This window comes from Lathyrus oleraceus, chromosome 7 (assembly GCF_024323335.1).
Source record: "Lathyrus oleraceus cultivar Zhongwan6 chromosome 7, CAAS_Psat_ZW6_1.0, whole genome shotgun sequence".
Lineage (NCBI taxonomy): Eukaryota > Viridiplantae > Streptophyta > Magnoliopsida > Fabales > Fabaceae > Lathyrus > Lathyrus oleraceus.
Genome location: NC_066585.1, coordinates 486,675,023 through 486,698,689, shown reverse-complemented (window position 1 = coordinate 486,698,689; position 23,667 = coordinate 486,675,023). Strand labels below are relative to the sequence as shown.

Here is a 23,667-nt window from a genome sequence, read left to right as displayed (position 1 = left end):
TGGTATGAGGGTTTGTGACATGTATGCATATTTTGTACACTTTGCCAAAACATTTGTGAAATGGTGATACTTTATCCAATGGCCCTGAAATTTTTTGTGCTTAAACTAGACACATTCATGGTGATTTTGGTGTAGAGTTTGTGAATTTATCATTGCTGGTTTGTGAGTTATGATTTTTTGAATTAGGGTGTGACAATTTGTGTCACACCATTGATGTGCAACTTCATGATTTTTGTATCCATGCCTATTGACCTCCAGTTGAACTCAATTTTTGCATGAACCTTCTCTTATGTGTCTAGTTCACATGTGATTTTTCTTAGAATTAATTGTGCCATTTCCTATTTGTTTGAGATTTTTCTCCCCTGTCTAGTCAAATGTTGACTTTGTGTGATACATGTTGCCATTCCATTTGTGAAATCCTCATACTTTATTAGATGGACATGAAATTTTACATGAGATAACTAGACATCCTAATATTTGACATGGTTTTAGTCCCATTCATTTATCATATGCCATCTCTGATTTATGAATTTTTCAAGTTGATGCATGTTTGGTTGACTTCATTGAGCATGTTCAAAATTGCTTTGACTTTCTGATTTTCATTGACTGCCTTCCACTTGTCCAAATGAGATGAAATTTGACATGCTTACCATGCTATGTGTTAGGATTGATCATGATTTATTTGATGATTTTTGGAAATGTTTGAGATTGCTTTTGAGTTAAGTCTTGCTGTTGACTCCTATGAGCTCTCATTTGCCATGCTTTGACTTCTTTTGCTTATGAAATGATGATGATGCATGATATGAACATGAAACCAATTGGGTTTGCTTCCTAAATGTTTGAATTTGATTTTGATTGGACATTGCTTGCTGTTTTGACTTTCTCATTTATTTTTGACCCTAGGCTTGTCCTAGTGGTCCTGTGACTTATGTTTGAGCTTGTGTTTTCAGGTTGACCAACAAATGCTCCAATGAGATCATTACTTTTTGATTGAGCTTGCTTGAATATCATTGAGCTAACCTCTTGGTTTTGTAGGTGGCTTGACTCGTATGATTTGAGTCTTATGCTTTGCACATTTGATTGTCTGATTTGACTGTTGATTCTTACTTCCTGTTGCTTTAATTTGTGAATTGTGTACTGATCTGTTTGACTATTTCAGGTACCATTAGTTGCTCAGTTCCTTGTGAACTTTTGCTTTGCTTTGCTTGTATAAGCAATTTGCATTGAGGTATATTTCTCATCTTCATGTAGTATGGAAGACCTGGCCTGTTACTTGGCCAGGCAACTGTCTGAAGTCCTCCTTAAGAGGCAATGTTTGTGTATGTTTAAATCTTGTCCTTGTACATATTCAAAGACCTCCTAAGTGAAGAGGCAATTGGCAGAACCCAAGGGATATGCAACCTATCCCCTGCTATTCTGTGTGTCATCTGCTTTGCTTGCACCACTGTGTTGATGCATTGCAGATACAAACCCAAGATCTTGTACAATTGTACAGTTGAGTCAGTATCAAATGTGTAGAAGGGTTCCCACTTTCTGAACCCACACATTCTTGTCTTAAGCTCTCCCAGGCCAGGGATAAGAGCTGTGAAGTCTTATCTTCACTCACCCTTCATCTGCTTCACCTTGGCTCTCAATGTCAAGGTTAAGAGCAACATCTACCCAGTTCCAGAGGTTTGTTTGTTGAGGTTGATATGACCCCTCGACTAAAACCTAACCCTTGTTTGAGCCACTTGCTTGTGTATAGTGTGTGCTATCTGTGCTTGTATGTTTGTTTGACTTGCTTCCTGTGCAAGTTAGGGTTAGTTTAGACTTGCTTCCTGTGCAAGTTAGGTTTTGCTTGGCTTGCTTCCTGTGCAAGTTAAGTATAGGTGTGGCTTGCTTCCTGTGCAAGTCATGATTAGGATAGGCTGGCTCCCTGTGCCAGTTAGCTAGAAACCTTAACTTAGGGATGATTTGCATGATAACATCTAGGCTCGAGTCGTAGTCTCCCTAGTTGTGTCACCCTCTGTTATCTGGTTAGGCTAGTCCTTTTTCCCTCCGTAGGGGAACTACGTCGCCCTGATCCTCATACCAGATGAGGTACGTAGGCAGGAGATGAGCTGATCTCTCCGGGCGCCTGTGTCTTTGTTTTGCCTTGTTGTGTGCTTGGAAGCTGATGTAAGTCCATCGAGTGGCATCCGGGTTCCAGTGTGGGTTTGTTGGTTCGGATGCTGATGTAAGCCCAGTGATTGGCATTCAGGCTCCATGTTTGCCCTTGTGTGTGTTTGTGTTTGTTTGTGTGCGTGTCAGCCGAGCTACGAATGCTCTGATTCTTCTCTCGTCCGAGGAGACACGTATGCATAGGATGCGATATCCTAGCGAGCATGTGTCGTTTCCCCAGTCCGAACTACTTCGACTCTGATGTCTATGCCTGATAGACTAAGTAGGCCCAGGATACGATATCCTGCCGAGTCAGTTTCAGTCAGTTTCTTGTGTCTCTTTCAGCCAGTGTGTGTGTTTGAGCAGTGTTTTAGCAACCATTTTCCTTTCTATTGTGCGTGGATCCCGTCGAGTACGACGGATGCGTAGGGGTGCTAATACCTTCCCTTCGCATAACCGACTCCCGATCCCAATCTCTTTGGTCGCGAGACCTTTCCTTTCCCAGGTTTACTCTGAGCGTTTCCTTTCCCTCTTTTGGGATAAATAACGCACGGTGGCGGCTCTGTTGTTCTTGTTTTCCCGCCGGTTTTTCGCGTGATGCGACAGTACCTAAGAAGGATGGAAAGGTACGGATGTGTGTTGACTACCGGGATCTGAACAGGGCTAGTCCTAAAGATGATTTCCCCTTACCTCACATTGATGTTTTGGTGGATAACACAGCTCAGTTCTCGGTATTCTCCTTCATGGATGGCTTTTTTGGCTATAATCAAATTAAGATGGCACCAGAAGACATGGAGAAGACAACATTCATAACCCCATGGGGCACCTTCTGCTACAAGGTGATGCCGTTTGGTCTGAAAAATGCCGGAGCAACATATCAGCGAGCGATGGTGACTCTGTTCCATGATATGATTCATCATGAAATCGAGGTTTATGTTGATGATATGATTGCCAAATCTCAGACAGAAGAAGAACATTTGGTGAATTTGCAGAAACTGTTTGAGCGTTTGAGGAAATTCAAGCTGAGGCTTAATCCGAACAAGTGTACTTTCGGGGTGAGATCTGGAAAACTACTGGGTTTTGTTGTTAGCGAAAAAGGGATTGAGGTGGATCCGGCCAAAGTGAAAGCGATACAGGAAATGCCTGAGCCAAGAACAGAGAAACAAGTCTGTGGTTTCTTAGGGAGGTTGAACTACATTGCAAGGTTCATCTCTCACCTAACAGCCACGTGTGAGCCAATATTCAAATTGTTGAGAAAAGATCGGGCTATCAGGTGGAATGATGATTGTCAAAGGGCGTTCGAGAAGTTAAAAGAGTATTTGCAGAATCCTCCTATCCTTGTGCCTTCGGTCCCAGGGAGACCGCTGATTATATATTTGACACTACTGGACAATTCCATGGGTTGTGTTTTCGGTTAACACGACGAGACAGGTAGGAAAGAGCATGCCATCTAATACCTGAGTAAGAAATTCACAGATTACGAGTCGAGATACTCAATGCTTGAAAAAACATGTTGTGCACTTGCATGGGCTGCTAAGCGATTGAGACAATACATGTTGTCTCACACAACCTTACTGATCTCCAAAATGGATCCAGTCAAGTATATATTTGAGAAGCCAGCTCTCACCGGAAGAGTTGCTCGTTGGCAAATGGTACTGACAGAGTACGACATCCAGTATACATCCCAGAAATCCATCAAGGGGAGTATTCTGTCAGACTATCTTGCTCAACAACCGGTTGAAGATTATGAGCCGATGAAGTTTGATGTTCCAGATGAAGACATCATGTTCCTCAAGATGAAAGACTATGAAGAGCCAATTGTTGAAGAGGGACCTGATCCAGACGAAAAGTGGACTTTAATGTTTGATGGGGACGTCAACGCCAGAGGAAGTGGAATTGGTGCTATCATTACGACTCCGAAAGGTGCCCACATGCCTTTCACCGCCTGTCTGACTTTCGAGTGCACCAATAATGAAGCTGAGTATGAAGCCTGTATCTTGGGTATTGAGCAAGCCATTGATTTGAGAATCAAGACTTTGGACATCTTCGGAGATTCAGCTCTGGTAATCAATCAAGTGAATGGTGATTGGAACACTCTCCAGCCTACTCTGGTCCCCTACAGAGATTACACGAGAAGACTGTTTACTTTCTTCACAACAGTAAAGCTGTACCATATACCTCGTGATGAGAACCAGATGGCAGATGCTCTTGCTACTCTATCCTCCATGATCACGGTGATCCGTTGGAACCATGCTCCCAAGATCGACGTGATGCGCCTTGATAGGGTCGCGTATGTGTTTGCTGCTGAACTAGTAGTTGATGACAAGCCCTGGTATCACGACATCAAGTGCTTTCTGAAGAATCAAGAGTACCCTGCAAGGGCATCCAACAATGATAGAAAGACTTTGAGAAGATTGGCAGGCAGTTTCTTCTTGAACAAAGACGATGTTCTGTATAAGAGGAACTTCGACATGGTTTTGCTCAGATGCATGGACAGACACGAAGCAGACATGTTATTGCAGGAAGTTCATGAAGGCTCATTCGGTACTCATGCCGGCGGACATGCAATGGCTAAGAAATTGTTGAGAGCAGGTTATTACTGGATGACCATGGAATCTGATTGTTTCAAATATGCTCGGAAGTGCCATAAATGCCAGATTTATGCTGATAATGGTTCTAATCTCAACAACAAAATGATGAAGGAGTTGTGCCAGAACTTCAACATTCAGCATCACAATTCTGATGAAAGGTGCTGTTGAAGCGGCAAATAAGAACATAAAGAAGATTGTGCAGAAGATGGTCGTTACGTACAGAGATTGGCATGAGATGCTACCCTTCGCCTTGCATGGGTACCGTACTTCAGTACGTACGTCGACCGGGGAAACCCCTTACTCCCTTGTGTATGGTATGGAAGCAGTCCTACCTATTGAAGTGGAGATTCCTTCTCTAAGAGTCCTGTTGGATGTCAAGTTAGACGAAGCTGAATGGATTCGGACAAGGTTCAATGAGTTGAGTCTTATCGAAGAGAAGCGAATGGAAGTCATTTGTCATGAGCAGTTGTATCAAAGTCGGATGAAGAGAGCCTTTGATCAGAAAGTGCGTCCTCGATGCTTCCAGGTCGGAGATTTGGTGTTGAAAAGGATCCTTCCTCCTCAGACAGATCACAGGGGCAAGTGGACTCCTAACTATGATGGACCGTATATTGTCACCAAGGTTTTTGATGGTGGGGCCTTAATGCTTGCAACGATGGATGGTGAAAACTTCACTTCCCCGGTGAACTCAGACGCAGTTAAAAAATACTTCGCATGAAATAGACCCGCTGGACAATAAAAAGAGTAGTCTAGGCAAAAATGGGCATCCCGGCGAACCAAGAAAATGAAAAAGGTTCGGGCAAAAATTAGGGATTAAAAGTGAAAAGATTGTACACCCGGTAAGTTGAAAACCTGAAAAGGCAACTTAGGCAAAAATGGGTATCCCGGTGGATTGAAAACCCGAAAAGGGCGATCCAGGCAAAAGTTAGGGATTAAGCGAATGACTGCGTTCTGAGTAGTTCTGAATCTCATCTCGTGTCAATGACTGGAAACTTTTGAAGGATAGGAAACAGTCCAATCACTCTTTTCAGAAAGCTGATCATCTGGAGGATCTTGAAGACGAGCAAGTCATAGCAGAGTTGGAACCCAATAGAAATCCATTTCACATTGCCTTTAGATTAATGTCTGTTTTTATCTGTTGTGCGATTACCTCTTTCCAGGGATTGCTTCCTGATATAAATGCCTATTCAGAGGCCGTTCAATCAATAAAACCATGTTATTCAGTATATCTCTGTTTTCATTTTCATTTTTCTGTTTTGTTTGCAAAAATGACGTCCGAATTTTTGATAAACATTGCATCATGACACATAAGAGCTTTACAGGTACATGCTTAATAAACATTTAAAATTGCTGTAAATTTTAAGTGCTTTGGATCGTCTATTCAGAACAGGTACCCTCGGGGCATTTCCTTAAAATTCCCTGCAGATAATCGTGAATGCTTTCCACCAACAGACGAATTCGGTATCTTATCCCTGCAGAGCTGATCAGAGCGTTGGATTCTTCAATCCCCAGCAGGTTCTCACCATTGTACCTCCCCCCAAGCGGTGGTTTCAGATTATACACTCCCAGTAGAGTTGACAGTGTCAGACTATATACCCCCAGCGGAGTTGACAGTGCCAGACTGTATCTTCCCAGCAGAAGCGGCTGCTCCTTAGAGTTCGATGCCAGATCGATAATCCCAATGCCAGATCCATGGTTTCTTTCCTTGAAGCAGAACCTCGGTACCGTATCGGTGTTTGCTTCCCCTGCTGAGTCATCTCTCGCAGATCGTGGTTGCTAGAACCACTATCGCTTTCCCCAACAGCAGGTTTTCAGTGCCGTTCTCTCCCTAGTCAGAATCTCGGTATTTCGTCATTGCTAGAACACCGTGTGACGGGTCATTTCCCCACAGAATTCTTTGCACTGTGCATCTCTAGCAGCCTTGCCAGGGTCCAGAAGATGGTGATCATTTCCCCAGCAGATCCCCTTGCCTCAGCTTGGCATTCTACCCAGCATTTCGCATCCCTGCATGTAGAATCATATTGCATTGCAAATCGCGTAGCATTTCCATTTTCATGGAGCATTACGCCATTGAAAAATTCAAACATACGCATGTAAGCATAAAACATTCTCGGTATCCCAAGTGATAAGCCAGAAGTTGTTTCTGGTACTCAGACTGAAGATTGTTCATGACTTACCTTTGTTATCCCCAGCAAGTGTCATTGGCCCATGCGCCGCCTCTATTATCGTTCCCTATTTCTGCCGATGCTGACAGGCATGAAGTTTCCGGTATTCAGACCGAAGTGGCGTTCAGGCCAGCTTTCTGATGTTCAGATCGAAGAAGTTTCCGACGTTCAGGTCGATGCAACTTGTGGCGTTCAGGCCAGTTCTCCGATGTTCAGATCGAAGAAGTTTCCGACGTTCAGGTCGATGTAACTTGTGGCGTTCAGGCCAATTTTCCGATGTTCAGATCGAAAAAGTTTCCGACGTTCAGGTCGATGCAACTTGTGGCATTCAGGCCAACCCCTCGGTATTCAGACCGATATTAATAATCTCATATCTCCCGATGTTCGGATCAAAGAAGTTTCCGACGTTCAGGTCGACGTAACTTGTGGCATTCAGGCCAGCCTCTCGGTGTTCAGACCGATATTAATAATCTCATATCTCTCGATGTTCAGATCGAAGTCATTTCCAGTATTCAGACTGATGAGCGGCATTCAGGCCATGGTTATTTCTATGTTACCATTTATTTTGGTATCCAAGTTAACATTCTTTTTCGATATTCAGACTGATGAGCGGCATTTAGGCCATGGTTATTTCTGTGTTACCATTTATTTTGGTATCCAGGTTAACATTATTTTTCAGTATTCAGACTGACTCTCACCGTACCAGACGGATTCTTCTTTCAAGACCACCTCTTTGTCGATTCTGACAGGCATTGTTACTTCACTTCACTTCAGTGCAAATTTTCGGGCTTTTATTGTATTCAATCCCTTGATACCTCGAAAGCACGAAAGCCGCTGCTATCTTCTTTCCAGGTCTCCAGTTGATTGAATAGGGGCAGCTGTAATACCCCAAAATTTACCCTTCATTTTTCCTAGAAGCATACGCTTTACACCTCATGCATGCATTCATTTTTTAGGTCATTTAGCATTTGCATTTCATCATGGCAATCAGAATATTTTTTCAAAAACAAAAAAACAAAAAAACAAAAATAGATAAATAAATAAATAAATAAATAAAAGAAAAATCTCAAACTTGGACCTCTCTCAAAATCCCACTAAGCTACCAATATTAGCCTATAAATACTAGAGTTTCATTGAAACAAAACAGACAGAAAAAGGAAGAGAACAAAACACTCTGAGGTTTCCTTGGAACAAAACCCTAGACAAAACCTAGAGAGAGACTACCTGACAGAGTTCAAAGCAACCTCCAAACCCTGAAGGGAACTCAACTGCACAGAATCACCTCTGCCTCACATAAACCCTAAAGATTGTTTTGTAAACCTCACGGGTGCAACTCAATTTCAATCAAGTTCTCCAATCAGGTTTGCCCTTATTCTCATTACCTTTTTGCTTTGAAGTTGAATACTCTGAATGTTTGAGGTATGATGGATGAATTTCATTAGGTTTTTGCCCACTGGTTTATAATTATGTATGAATGTATAAATAATGCCTTGAATGCTTAATCGTTTAATTTTTGAAGTGTATGCCACAGGGTTTGAGGTTTCTGAAACCATACTGTTATCCATGAAAAAAATGTTTATCGTGTTTCACTAACCCTTTTGTTGAGTTTTTGTGAGGGCTCATATGACTCTTGCAGAGATGGTTTGCCTGGTGTTCCACTTTATTTGTGGGATACCGCCTGGAGGTTTCATTCCGATTACCTGTACTGACTCACTTTATTTGATGGTGTTAGCTTGGGAGGATCTTAGGGTTTCCTTGTTCCGTTAATTACTGTTACTTCGGATCTTTATCCGCGTGGTACTTTTACATTTTTCCCGCATTTTACTGCTTTCCTAGCTGGAAGACCTCGATAGGAGGCGATGTTTTTGTGTATGTTTTTTTTATAGGTTCCTTCGTCAAGGACTGCCTTTTTGCATGAGCATCCCAAACCCAAACCCTTCATTGATTTTTCTTCTCCTAAACACACGTTTACTCCTTCTACTACAGGCGAGTAAGTCTCCAAAGGTCGAGCATCCGGTAGATTGCGTAGTAACGTCGTTCGTCCAAAACCCAATCCATAACCCCGTAGTTAGCCGAACTACGGCTTGCTCTGATTCTCATTCCAGATGAGATACGTAGGCATAAGACGTGATGTCTTAGCGAGCACACATCCCCCCGACCCATAGGTCAGCTGAGCTACGAAGACTCTGATTCTCATATTTAGATGAGATACGTATGCAGTGGATGCGACATCCGCGCGAGCCATTTTCATTTAACCCCCTTTTTTTAGTAAACATCACAAGATAAACTCACACCCTTTAGACAAGAACTACAAAAGTGGATCCCGTAGAGTACTACGGATGCGTAGGGGTGCTAATACCTTCCCTTCGCATAACCGAATCCCGAACCCAAGATTTGGTTGCGAGACCTTGTCTTTTCCTTTCCTCTTTTCAGGTTTACTTCAAGCGTTTCCTTTCCCTCCTTTGGGATAAATAACACACGGTGGCGACTCTTCTGTCATTTTCTTTCGCCGGTTGTTTTTTCGCACACTGTATTTTTCAGGTTGCAACAACTGGCGACTCTGCTGGGGAACCGGTTTCCCTAAGCGAGTCCCTCCTAGCTTTTGTAGTTTGTTTGTTTATTGGGTGTTCATGCTTTTGTACAGTTATTTATTTACCTGCTTTACCTTATTGATTGTGTAAATATCATTGCTGTATCTGTTGGCTGGCTATGGCTGCTTGGTGATCTTTGTGAGATGAGTTCTATACCCGAACTCGAGTGCACTTAGGATAGGAGAATGGCATAGTCTTGTCGACTTGTGTGGAGTTATTCCTTAGCAAGTTGACTTGCAAGCCCATTCACTTGGTGGAGGTCATGTTGAGATCAATAATGTCACACAAGTAAGTTGTGGTTAGACATTACTTTTTCCAATATAGACCTTAGAAGCCGAGGACCTTAGTTTACCAAACCCATCTTGGCCTATTCGTAGGACGTAGTGCAAAAGTCATTCAAGTGTAAGATTTGATACAATTGTTACGCGATACTACACTCATAAGAGTCTCTCTTGAGAATATTTTTGGAATACGAGTAGTCGTTCCTCTGATAATATCCTAAAGATGGGATTATGACTATGGGAACCTTTTGTAGAACATGTTTGGCAGGTTTAAACCTTAGTACACTCCTGTAATGACCTCGAGACTCATTTTGAACTATTCATAACAAAAGCGTACATACCTTCCTACAAACACTCCGACGAACAAGTAAGTTATCACTTCAAAATAATCTTGGGAAATAAAAAGAGTAACATTCTAGAGTAAACAAAAAGACAAAGTTATAACAACACATGATGTTATAAGCATAAAAGAGTGACATTGACCTTTATGGGAAGTCTTTGAAAAAGAAAAAAGAACAACATTCACTTAGAAAGTCCTACCAAACCAAACATAGTATTTATAGTTACCTTTGGATGACACCAACAAGTTAAAGTCACTTACTTTCTATGAATGCATTATCTACATACTTGTTTCTTCAAAAGTATCCATAGCATATTTCCCCGGAGAAATTACCATATCATCTTTAGATTGGACCAGCTCAATACCCAAAAAATATAGGAGTTTACCAAGGTCTTTCGTCTGAAATTTATTCGATAGATGTTATTCTCAAAATAATCTTTAGCTAGTGATGTTGGATTGATCACACTCTTGGGGTTGAGAACCTTCCTAAGTTTGAACACAACCTCCAAAGACGTACCAATTGTATGCCCTGCCGCATCAAAACCTTCATTTGTAACCTCAACGGCTGGCTCTCCCTATTAAATATAACCAAAAGAAACAGTGAAATAAAAACATAATACAAGCCTTACCAGTATAATATAAAAAAGAAAATGCGAGAAACTGCCCAATATTTGTTATGGATTTGTGCAGTATTTACTACTTGTAACAAAACAATCATTTTGCATTTATTACAAAAACCAAATGAAAAGAAGCAATAAAAGAACATTACCTGTAATGACCTCAAGACTCATTTTGATCTATTTATGACAAGAGCGTACATACCTTCCTACAAACACTCCGACGAACAAGTTAGTTATCACTTCAAAATAATCTTGGAAAATAAAAAGAGTAACATTCTAGAGTAAACAAAGAGATGAAATTATAACAACACATGATGTTATAAGCATAAAAGATTGACATTGACCTTTATGGGAAGTCTTTGAAAAAGGAAAAAGAACAACATACAGTTAGAAAGTCCTATCAAACCAAACATAGTATTTCTAGTTACCTTTGGATGACACCAACAAGTTAAAGTCACTTACTTTCTATGAATGCATTATCTACATACTTGTTTCTTCAAAAGTATCCATAGCATATTTCCCCGGAGAAATTACCATATCATCTTTAGATTGGACCAGCTCAATACCCAAAAAATATAGGAGTTTACCAAGGTCTTTCGTCTGAAATTTATTCGATAGATGTTATTCTCAAAATAATCTTTAGCTAGTGATGTTGGATTGATCACACTCTTGGGGTTGAGAACCTTCCTAAGTTTGAACACAACCTCCAAAGATGTACCAATTGTATGCCCTGCAGCATCAATACCTTCATTTGTAACCTCAACGGTTGGCTCTCCCTATCAAATATGACCAAAAGAAACAGTGCAATCAAAACACAATACAACCCTTACCAGTATAATATAAAAAAGAAAATGCGAGAAACTGCTCAATATTTGTTAAGGATTTGTGCAGTATTTACTACTTATAACAAAACAATCACTTTGCATTTATTGTAAAAACCAAATGAAAAGAAGCAATAGAAGAACATTACCTGTAAGGACCTCAAGACTCATTTTGAACTATTCATAACAAGAGCGTACATACCTTCCTACAAACACTCCGACGAACAAGTTAGGTATCACTTCAAAATAATCTTGGGAAATAAAAAGAGTAACATTCTAGAGTAAACAAAAAGACAAAGTTATAACAACACATGATGTTATAAGCATAAAAGAGTGAGATTGACCTTTATGGGAAGTCTTTGAAAAAGAAAAAAGAACAACATACAGTTAGAAAGTCCTACCAAACCAAACATAGTATATATAGTTACCTTTGGATGATACCAATAAGTTAAAGTGACTTACTTTTTATAAATGCATTATCTACAAACTTGTTTCTTCAAAAGTATCCATAGCATATTTCCCCGGAAAAATTACCTTATCATCTTTAGATTGGACTACCTCAATACCCAAAAACTATAGGAGTTTACCAAGGTCTTTCGTCTGAAATTTATTCGATAGATGTTATTCTCAAAATAATCTTTAGCTAGTGATGTTTGTTTGATCACACTCTTGGGGTTGAGAACCTTCCTAAGTTTGAACACGACCTCCAAAGATGTACCAATTGTATGTCCTGCAGCATCAACACCTTCATTTGTAACCTCAACGGCTGGCTCTCCCTATCAAATATGACCAAAAGAAACAGTGAAATCAAAACACAATACAACCCTTACCAGTATAATATAAAAAAGAAAATACGAGAAATTGCTCAATATTTGTTATGGATTTGTGTAGTATTTACAACTTGTAACAAAACAATCATTTCGCATTTATTGTAAAAACCAAATGAAAAGAAGCAATAGAAGAACATTACCTGTAATGACCTCAAGCCTCATTTTGATCTATTCATGACAATAGCGTACATACCTTCCTACAAACACTCCGACAAACAAGTTAGTTATCACTTCAAAATAATCTTGGAAAATAAAAAGAGTAACATTTTAGAGTAATCAAAAAGACGAAATTATAACAACAATTGATGTTATAAGCATAAAAGACTGACATTGACCTTTATGGGAAGTGTTTGAAAAAGGAAAAAGAACAACATACAGTTAGAAAGTCCTACCAAATCAAACATACTATTTCTAGTTACCTTTGGATGACACCAACAAGTTAAGGTGTCTTACTTTCTATGAATGCGTTATCTACATACTTGTTTCTTCAAAAGTATCCATAGCATATTTCCCCGGAGAAATTACCATATCATCTTTAGATTGGACAAGCTCAATACCCAAAAAATATAGGAGTTTACCAAGGTCTTTCGTCTGAAATTTATTCGATAGATGTTATTCTCAAAATAATCTTTAGCTAGTGATGTTGGTTTGATCACACTCTTGGGTTTGAGAACCTTCCTAAGTTTGAACACGACCTCCAAAGATGTACCAATTGTATGCCCTGCAGCATCAACACCTTCATTTGTAACCTCAACGGCTGGCTCTCCCTATCAAATATGACGAAAATAAACAGTGAAATCAAAACACAATACAACCCTTACCAGTATAATATAAAAAAGAAAATGCGAGAAACTGCTCAATATTTGTTATGTATTTGTGCAGCATTTACTACTTGTAACAAAAGAATCACTTTGCATTTATTGTAAAAACCAAATGAAAAGAAGCAATAGAACAACATTACCTGTAATAACCTCAAGACTCATTTTGATCTATTCATGACAAGAGCGTACATACCTTCCTACAAACACTCCGACGAACAAGTTAGTTATCACTTCAAAATAATCATGGAAAATAAAAATAGTAACATTTTAGAGTAAACAAAAACTCGAAATTATAACAACTCTTGATGTTATAAGCATAAAAGAGTTACATTGACCTTTTTGGGAAGTGTTTGAAAAAGGAAAAAGCATAACATACAGTTAGAAAGTCCTACCAAACCAAACATAGTATTTCTAGTTACCTTTGGATGACACCAACAAGTTAAAGTGACTTACTTTCTATGAATGCGTTATCTACAGACTTGTTTCTTCAAAAGGATCCATAGCATATTTCCCCGGAGAAATTACCATATCTTCTTTAGATTGGGCCAGCTCAATACCCAAAAAATATAGGAGTTTACCAAGGTCTTTCGTCTGAAATTTATTCGATAGATGTTATTCGAAAAATAATCTTTAGCTAGTGATGTTAGTTTGATCACACTCTTGGGATTGAGAACCTTCCTAAGTTTGAACACGATCTCCAAAGATGTACCAATTATATGCCCTGCAGTATCAACACCTTCAGTTGTAACCTCAACGGCTGGCTCTCGCTATCAAATATGACCCAAAAAAATAGTGAAATCAAAACACAATACAACCCTTACCAGAATAATATAAAAAAGAAAATGCGAGGAACTGCCCAATATTTGTTATGGATTTGTGCAGCATTTACTACTTGTAACAAAACAATCACTTTGCATTTATTGTAAAAAGCAAATGAAAAGAAGCAATAGGAGAACATTACGTGAAATGACCTCAAGACTCATTTTGATCTATTCATGACAAGAGCGTACATACCTTCCTACTAACACTCCGACGAACAAGTTAGTTATCACTTCAAAATAATCTTGGGAAATAAAAAAAGTAACATTCTAGAGTAAACAAAAAGACGAAGTTATAACAACACATGATGTTATAAGCATAAAAGAGTGACATTGACCTTTACGTGAAGTCTTTGAAAAAGAGAAAAGAAAAACATACAGTTAGAAAGTCCTACCGAACCAAACATAGTATTTATAGTTACCTTTGGATGATACAAACAAGTTAAAGTGACTTACTTTCTATGAATGCATTATCTACAATCTTGTTTCTTCAAAAGTATCCATAACATATTTTCCCGGAAAAATTACCTTATTATCTTTAGATTGGACTACCTCAATACCCCAAAACTATAGGAGTTTACCAAGGTCTTTCGTCTGAAATTTATTCGATAGATTTTATTCTCAAAGTAATCTTTATCTAGTGATGTTGGTTTGATCACACTCTTGGGGTTGAGAACCTTCCTAAGTTTGAACACGACCTCCAAAGATGTACCAATTGTATGCGTGCAACATCAACACCTTCATTTGTAACGTCAACGTCTGGCTCTCCCTATCAAATATGACCAAAAGAAACAGTGAAATCAAAACACAATACAACCATTACCAGTATAATATAAAAAAGAAAATGCGAGAAACTGCCCAATATTTGTTATGTATTTGTGCAGCATTTACTACTTGTAACAAAAGAATCACTTTGCATTTATTGTAAAAACCAAATGAAAAGAAGCAATAGAACAACATTACCTGTAATAACCTCAAGACTCATTTTGATCTATTCATGACAAGAGCGTACATACCTTCCTACAAACACTCCGACGAACAAGTTAGTTATCACTTCAAAATAATCATGGAAAATAAAAATAGTAACATTTTAGAGTAAACAAAAACTCGAAATTATAACAACTCTTGATGTTATAAGCATAAAAGAGTTACATTGACCTTTATGGGAAGTGTTTGAAAAAGGAAAAAGCATAACATACAGTTAGAAAGTCCTACCAAACCAAACATAGTATTTCTAGTTACCTTTGGATGACACCAACAAGTTAAAGTGACTTACTTTCTATGAATGCATTATCTACAGACTTGTTTCTTCAAAAGGATCCATAGCATATTTCCCCGGAGAAATTACTATATCTTCTCTAGATTGGGCCAGCTCAATACCCAAAAAATATAGGAGTTTACCAAGGTCTTTCGTCTGAAATTTATTCGATAGATGTTATTCGAAAAATAATCTTTAGCTAGTGATGTTAGTTTGATCACACTCTTGGGATTGAGAACCTTCCTTAGTTTGAACACGATCTCCAAAGATGTACCAATTATATGCCCTGCAGTATCAACACCTTCAGTTGTAACCTCAACGGCTGGCTCTCGCTATCAAATATGACCCAAAAAAATAGTGAAATCAAAACACAATACAACCCTTACCAGAATAATATAAAAAAGAAAATGCGAGAAACTGCCCAATATTTGTTATGGATTTGTGCAGCATTTACTACTTGTAACAAAACAATCACTTTGCATTTATTGTAAAAAGCAAATGAAAAGAAGCAATAGGAGAACATTACGTGAAATGACCTCAAGACTCATTTTGATCTATTCATGACAAGAGCGTACATACCTTCCTACTAACACTCCGACGAACAAGTTAGTTATCACTTCAAAATAATCTTGGGAAATAAAAAGAGTAACATTCTAGAGTAAACAAAAAGACGAAGTTATAACAACACATGATGTTATAAGCATAAAAGAGTGACATTGACCTTTACGTGAAGTCTTTGAAAAAGAGAAAAGAAAAACATACAGTTAGAAAGTCCTACCAAACCAAACATAGTATTTATAGTTACCTTTGGATGATACAAACAAGTTAAAGTGACTTACTTTCTATGAATGCATTATCTACAATCTTGTTTCTTCAAAAGTATCCATAACATATTTTCCAGGAAAAATTACCTTATTATCTTTAGATTGGACTACCTCAATACCCCAAAACTATAGGAGTTTACCAAGGTCTTTCGTCTGAAATTTATTCGATAGATTTTATTCTCAAAGTAATCTTTATCTAGTGATGTTGGTTTGATCACACTCTTGGGGTTGAGAACCTTCCTAAGTTTGTACACGACCTCCAAAGATGTACCAATTGTATGCGTGCAACATCAACACCTTCATTTGTAACGTCAACGTCTGGCTCTCCCTATCAAATATGACCAAAAGAAACAGTGAAATCAAAACACAATACAACCATTACCAGTATAATATAAAAAAGAAAATGCGAGAAACTGCCCAATATTTGTTATGGATTTCTGCAGCAGTTACTACTTGTAACAAAACAATCACTTTGCATTTATTGTAAAAACCAAATGAAAAAAAGAAATAGAAGAACATTACTTGTAATGACCTCAAGACTCATTTTGATCTATTCATGACAAGAGCGTACATACCTTCCTACAAACACTTCGACGAACAAGTTAGTTATCACTTCAAAATAATCTTGGTAAATAAAAAGATTAAAATTTTAGAGTAATCAAAAAGATGAAATTAGAATACCTCTTGATGTTATAAGCATAAAAGAGTGACATTGACTTTTATGGGAAGTCTATGAAAAAGGAAAAAGAACAACATACAGTTAGAAAGTCCTACCAAACCAAACATACTATTTCTAGTTACCTTTGGATGACACCAACAAGTTAAAGTGACTTACTTTCTATGAATGCATTATCTACAGACTTGTTTCTTCAAAAGTATCGATAGCAGATTTCCCTAGAAGAAATTACCATATCTTCTTTAGATTAGACCAACTCAATACCCAAAAAAATATAGGAGTTTACCAAGGTCTTTCGTCTGAAATTTATTCGATAGATGTTATTCTCAAAATAATCTTTATCTAGTGATGTTGGTTTGATCACACTCTTGGGGTTGAGAACCTTCCTAAGTTTGAACACGACCTCCAAAGATGTACCAATTGTGTGCCCTGCAGCATCAACACCTTCATTTGTAACCTCAACGGCTGGCTCTCCCTATAAAATATGATCAAAAGAAACAGTGAAATCAAGACACAATACAACCCTTACCAGTATAATATAAAAAAGAAAATGCGAGAAACTGCCCAATATTTGTTATGGATTTGTGCAACATTTACTACTTGTAACAAAACAATCACTTTGCATTTATTGTAAAAACCAAATGAAAAGAAGCAATAGAAGAACATTACCTGTAATGACCTCAAGACTCATTTTGATCTATTCATGACAAGAGCGTACATACCTTCCTACAAACACTCCGACGAATAAGTTAGTTATCACTTCAAAATAATCTTAGGAAATTAAAAAGAGTAAAATTTTAGAGTAATCAAAAAGACGAAATTATAACAACTCTTGATGTTATAAGCATAAAAGAGTGACATTGACCTTTATGGGAAGTGTTTGAAAAAGGAAAAAGAACAACATACAGTTAGAAAGTCCTACCAAACCAAACATACTATTTCTAGTTACCTTTGGATGACACCGACAAGTTAAAGTGAATTACTTCCTATGAATGCAATATCTACAGACTTGTTTCTTCAAAAGTATCCATAGCAGATTTCCCCGGAGAAATTACCATATCTTCTTTAGATTAGACCAACTCAATACCCAAAAAATATAGGAGTTTACCACGGTCTTTCGTCTGAAATTTATTCGATAGATGTTATTCTCAAAATAATCTTTAGCTAGTGATGTTGGTTTGATCACACTCTTGGAGTTGAGAACTTTCCTAAGTTTCAACACGACCTCCAATGATGTACCAATTGTATGCCCTGCAGCATCAACACCTTCATTTGTAACCTCAACGGCTGACTCTCCCTATCAAATATGACCAAAAGAAACAGTGAAATCAAAACACAATACAATCCTTACTAGAATAATATAAAAATGAAAATGCGAGAAACTGCCCAATATTTGTTATGGATTTGTGCAGCATTTACTACTTGTAACAAAACAATCACTTTGTATTTTTTGTAAAAACCAAATGAAAAGAAGCAATAGAAGAATATTACTTGCAATGACCTCAAGACTCATTTTGATTTATTCATGACAAGAGCGTAAATACCTTCCTACAAACACTCCGACGAACAAGTTACTTGTCACTTCAAAATACTCTTAAGAAATTAAAAAGAGTAACATTTTAGAGTAATCAAAAAGACGAAATTATAACAACTCTTGATGTTATAAGCATTAAAGAGTGACATTGAACTTTATGGGAAGTGTTTGAAAAAGGAAAAAGAACAACATACAGTTAGAAAGTCCTACCAAACCAAACATACTATTTCTAGTTACCTTTGGATGACACCAACAAGTTAAAGTGACTTACTTTCTATGAATGCATTATCTACAGACTTGTTTCTTCAAAAGTATCCATAGCATATTTCCCCGGAGAAATTACCATATCTTCTTTAGATTGGACCAGCTCAATACCCAAAAAATATAGGAGTTTACCAAGGTCTTTCGTCTGAAATTTATTCGATAGATGTTATTCTAAAAATAATCTTTAGCTAGTGATGTTAGTTTGATCACACTCTTGGGGTTGAGAACCTTCCTAAGTTTAAACACGACCTACAAAGATGTACCAATTGTATGCCCTGCAGCATCAACACCTTCATTTGTAACCTCAACGGTTGGCTCTCCCTATCAAATATGACCAAAAGAAACAGTGAAATCAAAACACAATACAACCCTTACCAGAATAATATAAAAAAGAAAATCCGAGAAACTGCCCAATATTTGTTATGGATTTGTGCAGCATTTACTACTTGTAACAAAACAATCACTTTGCATTTATTGTAAAAACCAAATGAAAAGAAGCAATAGGAGAACATTACCTGAAATGACCTAAAGACTCATTTTGATCTATTCATGACAAGAGCGTACATACCTTCCTACAAACACTCCGACAAACAAGTTAGTTATCACTTCAAAATAATCTTGGGAAATAAAAAGAGTAACATTCTAAAGTAAACAAAAAGACGAAGTTATAACAACATATGATGTTATAAGCATAAAAGAGTGACATTGACCTTTAGGTGAAGTCTTTGAAAAAGAGAAAAGAAAAACATACAGTTAGAAAGTCCTACCAAACCAAACATAGTATTTATAGTTACCTTTGGATGATAGAAACAAGTTAAAGTGACTTACTTTCTATGAATGCATTATCTACAAACTTGTTTCTTCAAAAGTATCCATAGCATATTTTCCCGGAAAAATTACCTTATTATCTTTAGATTGGACTACCTCAATACCCCAAAACTATAGGAGTTTACCAAGGTCTTTCGTCTGAAATTTATTCGATAGATTTTATTCTCAAAGTAATCTTTATCTAGTGATGTTGGTTTGATCACACTCTTGGGGTTGAGAACCTTCCTATGTTTGAACACGACCTCCAAAGATGTACCAATTGTATGCCCTGCAACATCAACACCTTCATTTGTAACCTCAACGGCTGGCTCTCCCTATCAAATATGACCAAAAGAAACAGTGAAATCAAAACACAATACAACCCTTACCAGTATAATATAAAAAAGAAAATGCGAGAAACTGCCCAATATTTGTTATGGATTTCTGCAGCAGTTACTACTTGTAACAAAACAATCACTTTGTATTTATTGTAAAAACCAAATGAAAAGAAGCAATAGAAGAACATTACCTGTAATGACCTCAAGACTCATTTTGATCTATTCATGACAAGAGCGTACATACCTTCCTACAAACACTTCGACGAACAAGTTAGTTATCACTTCAAAATAATCTTGGTAAATAAAAAGAGTAAAATTTTGGAGTAATCAAAAAGACGAAATTATAATACTTTTTGATGTTATAAGCATAAAAGAGTGACATTGACTTTTATGGGAAGTCTTTGAAAAAGGAAAAAGAACAACATACACAGTTAGAAAGTCCTACCAAACCAAACATACTATTTCTAGTTACCTTTGGATGACACCAACAAGTTAAAGTGACTTACTTTCTATGAATGCATTATCTACAGACTTGTTTCTTCAAAAGTATCGATAGCAGATTTCCCCAGAGAAATTACCATATCTTCTTTAGATTAGACAAACTCAATACCCAAAAAATATAGGAGTTTACCAAGGACTTTCGTCTGAAATTTATTCGATAGATGTTATTCTCAAAATAATCTTTATCTAGTGATGTTGGTTTGATCACACTCTTGGGGTTGAGAACCTTCCTAAGTTTGAACACGACCTCCAAAGATGTACCAATTGTATGCCCTGCAGCATCAACACCTTCATTTGTAACCTCAACGGCTGGCTCTCCCTATAAAATATGATCAAAAGAAATAGTGAAATCAAAACACAATACAACCCTTACCAGTATAATATAAAAAAGAAAATGCGAGAAACTGCCCAATATTTATTATGGATTTGTGCAGCATTTACTACTTGTAACAAAACAATCACTTTGCATTTATTGTAAAAACCAAATGAAAAGAAGCAATAGAAGAATATTACCTGAAATGACCTCAAGACTCATTTTGATCTATTCATGACAAGAGCATACATACCTTCCTACAAACACTCCGACGAACAAGTTAGTTATCACTTCAAAATAATCTTGGGAAATTAAAAGAGTAACATTCTAGAGTAAACAAAAAGACGAAGTTATAACAACACATGATGTTATAAGCATAAATGAGTGACATTGACCTTTATGGGAAGTCTTTGAAAAAGGAGAAAAGAAAAACATACAGTTAGAAAGTCCTATCTAACCAAACATAGTATTTCTAGTTACCTTTGGATGACACCAACAAATTAAAGTCACTTACTTGCTATGAATGAATTATCTACATACTTATTTCTTTAAAAGTGTCCATAGCATATTTCCCCGAGGAAATTACCATATCATCTTTAGATTGGACCAGCTCAATACCCAAAAAATATAGGAGTTTACCAAGGTCTTTCGTCTGAAATTTATTCGATAGATGTTAATCTCAAAATAATCTTTAGCTAGTGATGTTGGTTTGATCACACTCTTGGGGTTGAAAACCTTCCTAAGTTTGAACACGACCTCCAAAGATGTACCAATTGTATGCCCTGCAGCATCAACACCTTCATTTGTAACCTCAACGGCTGGCTCTCCCTATCAAATATGACCAAAAGAAACAGTGATATCAAAACACAATACAACCCTTACCAGTATAATATAAAAAAGAAAATGCGAAAAACTGCTCAATATTTGTTATGGATTTGTGCAGCATTTACTACTTGTAACAAAACAATCACTTTGCATTTATTGTAAAAACCAAATGAAAAGAAGCAATAGAAGAACATTACCTGTAATGACCTCAAGACTCATTTTGATCTATTCATGACAAGAGCGTACATACCTTCCTACAAACACTCCGACGAACAAGTTAATTATCACTTCAAAATAATCTTGGGAAATAAAAAGAGTAACATTTTAGAGTAAACAAAAAGATGAAGTTATAACAACACATGATGTTATAAGCATAAAAGAGTGACATTGACCTTTATGGGAAGTCTTTGAAAAAGGAGAAAAGAAAAACATACAGTTAGAAAGTCCTATCTAACCAAACATAGTATTTCTAGTTACCTTTGGATGACACCAACAAGTTAAAGTCACTTACTTGCTATGAATGAATTATCTACATACTTATTTCTTCAAAAGTGTCCATAGCATATTTCCCCGAGGAAATTACCATATCATCTTTAGATTGGACCAACTCAATACCCAAAAAATATAGGAGTTTACCAAGGTCTTTCGTCTGAAATTTATTCGATAGATGTTATTCTCAAAAAAATCTTCAGGTAGTGATGTTGGTTTGATCACACTCTTGGGGTTGAGAACCTTCCTAAGTTTGAAAACGACCTCCAAAGATGTATCAATTGTATGCCCTGCAGCATAAACACTTTCATTTGTAACCTTAACGGCTGGCTCTCCCTATCAATAATGACCAAAAGAAACAGTGAAATTAAAACACAATACAACCCTTACCAGTATAATATAAAAAAGAAAATGCGTGAAACTACTCAATATTTGTTATGGATTTGTGCAGTATTTACAACTTATAACGAAACAATCACTTTGCATTTATTGTAAAAACCAAATGAAAACAAGCAATAGGAGAACATTACCTGAAATGACCTCAAGACTCATTTTGATCTATTCATGACAAGAGTGTACATACCTTCCTACAAACACTCCGACGAACAAGTTAGTTATCAGTTCAAAATAATCTTGGGAAATAAAAAGAGTAACATTCTAGAGTAAACAAAAAGACGAAGTTATAACAACACATGATGTTATAAGCATAAAAGAGTGGCATTTACCTTTATGGGAAGTCTTTGAAAAAGAGAAAAGAGAAACATACAGTTAAAAAGTCCTACCAAACCAAACATAGTATTTATAGTTACCTTTGGATGATACCAACAAGTTAAAGTGACTTACTTTCTATGAATGCATTATCTACATACTTGTTTCTCCAAAAGTATCCATAGCAGATTTCCCCGGAGAAATTACCATATCTTTTTTAGATTGGACCAGCTCAATACCCAAAAAATATAGGAGTTTACCAAGGTCTTTCGTCTAAAATTTATTCGATAGATGTTAATCTCAAAATAATCTTTAGCTAGTGATGTTGGTTTGATCACACTCTTGGGGTTGAAAACCTTCCTAAGTTTGAACACGACCTCCAAAGATGTACCAATTGTATGCCCTGCAGCATCAACACCTTCATTTGTAACCTCAACGGCTGGCTCTCCCTATCAAATATGACCAAAAGAAACAGTGATATCAAAACACAATACAACCCTTACCAGTATAATATAAAAAAGAAAATGCGAGAAACTGCTCAATATTTGTTATGGATTTGTGCAGCATTTACTACTTGTAACAAAACAATCACTTTGCATTTATTGTAAAAACCAAATGAAAAGAAGCAATAGAAGAACATTACTTGTAATGACCTCAAGACTCATTTTGATCTATTCATGACAAGAGCGTACATACCTTCCTACAAACACTCCGACGAACAAGTTAATTATCACTTCAAAATAATCTTGGAAAATAAAAAGAGTAACATTTTAGAGTAAACAAAAACTCGAAATTATAACAACTCTTGAAGTTATAAGCATAAAAGAGTGACATTGACCGTTATGGGAAGTGTTTGAAAAAGGAAAAAGAACAACATACAGTTAGAAAGTCCTACCAAACCAAACATACTATTTCTAGTAACCTTTGGATGACACCAACAAGTTAAAGCGACTTACTTTCTATGAATGCATTATCTACAGACTTGTTTCTTTAAAAGTTTCCATAGCATATTTCCCTGGAGAAATTACCATATCTTCTTTAGATTGGACCAGCTCAATACCCAAAAAATATAGGAGTTTACCAAGGTCTTTCGTCTAAAATTTATTCGATAGA

At 37.0% G+C, this 23,667-nt stretch overlaps 1 long non-coding RNA gene across 3 annotated transcripts in view; it reads right to left on the bottom strand.

The window, feature by feature from the left end:
- The window catches only part of LOC127106046 (uncharacterized), a 145,521-nt gene extending 122,057 nt beyond the window's left edge, over nt 1-23,464 (bottom strand). The window contains exons 1-3 of one of the 3 annotated variants that reach the window (XR_007795256.1): nt 21,555-21,768; nt 20,446-20,538; nt 18,547-18,801 (exon numbers count right to left, since the gene is read on the bottom strand). This is a non-coding gene — a long non-coding RNA (uncharacterized LOC127106046). Of the gene's footprint in view, nt 1-18,546; nt 18,802-20,445; nt 20,539-21,267; nt 21,376-21,554; nt 21,769-22,910 lie in introns of those variants that run through there. The other 2 variants (XR_007795257.1, XR_007795255.1) reach the window with 2 other exon arrangements.
- Nucleotides 23,465-23,667: the final 203 nt, after the last annotated feature.